Source organism: Triticum aestivum, chromosome 5B (assembly GCF_018294505.1).
Source record: "Triticum aestivum cultivar Chinese Spring chromosome 5B, IWGSC CS RefSeq v2.1, whole genome shotgun sequence".
NCBI lineage: Eukaryota > Viridiplantae > Streptophyta > Magnoliopsida > Poales > Poaceae > Triticum > Triticum aestivum.
The window spans coordinates 260,023,100-260,026,374 of NC_057807.1; positions in this window are offsets into that span (position 1 = coordinate 260,023,100).

Consider the following 3,275-nt stretch of genomic DNA (forward strand, 5'->3'; position numbering starts at 1 on the left):
AGATAATCTAATTAGCTAACTAATCTAAATAATATGTTAGTTAGTTAATCAGCCTATGACATGCGGACCCCACACGTCAGTTTGACCAGTCAACGCCCTGTTGACTGGTGACGTCATGCTGACGTCAGCATACACTATTCTGGATAATGTTAGAGATAAATAATTAAATAAATTCTAAAAATGATTAAATCTTTTAAAATTAATATAAAATAAACCGTAGCTTGGATGGAAAAACTTTGTACATGAAAGTTGCTTAGAACGACGAGACGAATCCGGATACGCAGCCCGTTCGTCCGCCACCCATCCCTAGCATAGCAAACACGCAACTTTCCCCCTCCGGTTCATCTGTCCGAAAACGCAAAACACCGGGGATACTTTCCCGGATGTTTTCCCCCTTCGCCAGTAGCACCTAGTGTTGCGTTAGGTCACCTCTAGCGCCGTGTATTGCCTTGTTACGCTTTGTGATGCTTTGATTGCTCTATTATTTATTGTATTCCCCCTCTGTTACTTCTTTCCGGTAGACCCTGAGACTGCCGGCGGCCCCCAGTTCGACTACGGTGTTGACGACCCCTCCTACTTGCCAGAGCAACCAGGCAAGCTCCTCCTTGATCACCAGATATCGCCTATTCTTCTCTATACTGCTTGCATTAGAGTAGTGTAGCATGTTACTGTTCGGTTACTCCTATTCTGTTGCATAGCCTGTCATTGTTGCTACAGCCATTGATACCTTACCCGCAATCCTAAATGCTTAGTATAAGATGCTAGTTTATCACCATTGGCCCTACATTCTTGTCAGTCTGCCTTGCTATACTATTGGGCCGTGATCACTTGGGAGGTGATCACGGGTATATACTATACATATATACATACTATAGATGGTGACTAAAGTCGGGTCCGCTCGAAGAGTACCCGCGAGTGATTCACGGATTGGGGGCTGAAAGGACCTTTGTCCCGACGGCCCTCTGTGTGGATCTTTGTGGCGGAGCGAAAGGGCAGGTTGAGACCACCTAGGCGAGAGGTGGGCCTGGCCCTGGTCGGCGTCCGCGGTTGCTTCATAATAACACGCTTAACGAGATCTTGGTATTTGATCTGAGTCTGGCCATTTGGTCTATACGCACTAACCAACTACGTGGGAAAGATATGGGCACTCGACGTCGTGGTATCAGCCGAAGACTTCTAGACGTCAGCGACTGAGCAGCGCGCGCCGGATTGGAACGTAAGCCTGCTCTTGTATTAAGGGGGCTAGTTCTGCTTTCGACCGCCCTTGCAACGTGCAGGTGTGCAATGGGCGATGGGCCCAGACCCCTGCGCCATAGGAGTTAGACCGGCGTGCTGACCTCTCTGTTAGGCCTAGGTGTGGCTGCGACGTGTTGATCTTCCGAGGCCGGGCATGACCTAGGAAAGTGTGTCCGGCCAAATGGGATCGAGCGTGTTGGGTTATGTGGTGCACCCCTGCAGGGAAGTTTATCTATTCGAATAGCCGTGTCCCTCGGTAAAAGGACAACCCGGAGTTGTACCTTGACCTTATGACAACTAGAACCGGATACTTAATAAAACACACCCTTCCAAGTGCCAGAAACAACCCGGTGATCACTCTCTAACAGGGCGACGAGGAGAGGATCGCCGGGTAGGATTATGCTATGCGATGCTACTTGGAGGACTTCAATCTACTCTCTTCTACATGCTGCAAGACGGAGGCTGCCAGAAGTGTAGTCTTCGACAGGATTAGCTATCCCCCTCTTATTCTGGCATTTTGCAGTTCAGTCCACCGATGTGGCCCTTTACACATATACCCATGCATATGTAGTGTAGATCCTTGCTTGCGAGTACTTTGGATGAGTACTCACGGTTGCTTTTCTCCCCCTTTCCCCCCTTTCCTTTCTTTCTGGTTGTCACAACCAGATGCTGGAGCCCAGAAGCCAGACGCCACCATCGATGACGACTACTACACTGGACGTGCCTACTACTACGTGCAGGCTACTGACGACGACCAGGAGTAGTTTAGGAGGATCCCAGGCAGGAGGCCTGCGCCTCTTTCGATCTGTATCCCAGTTTGTGCTAGCCTTCTTAAGGCAAACTTGTTTAACTTATGTCTGTACTAAGATATTGTTGCTCCCGCTGACTCGTCTATGATCGAGCACTTGTATTCAAGCCCTCGAGGCCCCTGGCTTGTATTATGATGCTTGTATGACTTATTTATGTTTTTAGAGTTGTGTTGTGATATCTTCCCGTGAGTCCCTGATCTTGATCGTACACGCTTGCGTGCATGTTTAGTGTACGATTGAATCGGGGGCGTCACAAGTTGGTATCAGAGCCGACTGCCTATAGGAATCCCCCTTCCAAGTCCTTGGCCAAAGTCGAGTCTAGACTTTACAAAACTTTTACTAACATGGCTGTGCGGCCCATGGTCCCACGTCGCCATTGGGTGGTATTAGGATCTTTTACTCCTTGTCTATACTCTGGGACTCTGATTTCTCTTCTATTTGGGTTAAATAATTTTTACTAAATCTAACATTAGGATGTCGTTATCACTTTCACCCGGAGAGCCCCTTCATTCCAGATGATGGTCTGCTTCACCAGAAGATTCCGAAGATACTCTTTGATATTCTCTCGAGACTTTGTGCCCACCACTTTTGCTATTCCCGACCGCTGATAAATCCTTATGGATAACTACTTACACTTTCCATTCATATGATCGTCCCTCATTGATCTTGTTATTACAAGATACCCCAAAGTTTTCTCTATTGTTCCGAGAATACTTTGTGCCTACTGCCTTGCAGTTCCTTGTCGCCTGAATACACCTACAAATTAATCCTCACACTTACCGAGGATTTGTTTCTCCCTAGTTGTTCAGGTGTTTCACAAAATTCTTTGAAATATTATCCAATTTTTCGAGAATCCTCTGCAGCCTATGGCTCTAGAAATTCTTGTCTGCCTGCATTATGGTTAAATCCAAATGCCTATCATTATTCATTGACATCCTTTGCACTATCATTTTAAGTCCATTGATTCAATATGGTGAGGATGCTCGCATCCCTCAATCAAATCCTAGAATTCATCCTTCCGGCTCATTGTCAGTTTGAACATGAGCTGGTTCTCAACCAATTTAATTGCCGTTGGTTGTACCCCTAAGTTTATTCAACCATTCCATCCTTAATCAGAGCATTTGCTTCTGATCCCTTGAATTGGAAATCATAAATCCTTTGCGATTGAGCTTTGAATTAGTCAATTGTTCTATCATATGATCTCCTTGCATTCTTTCTTCTTCTGGTTGA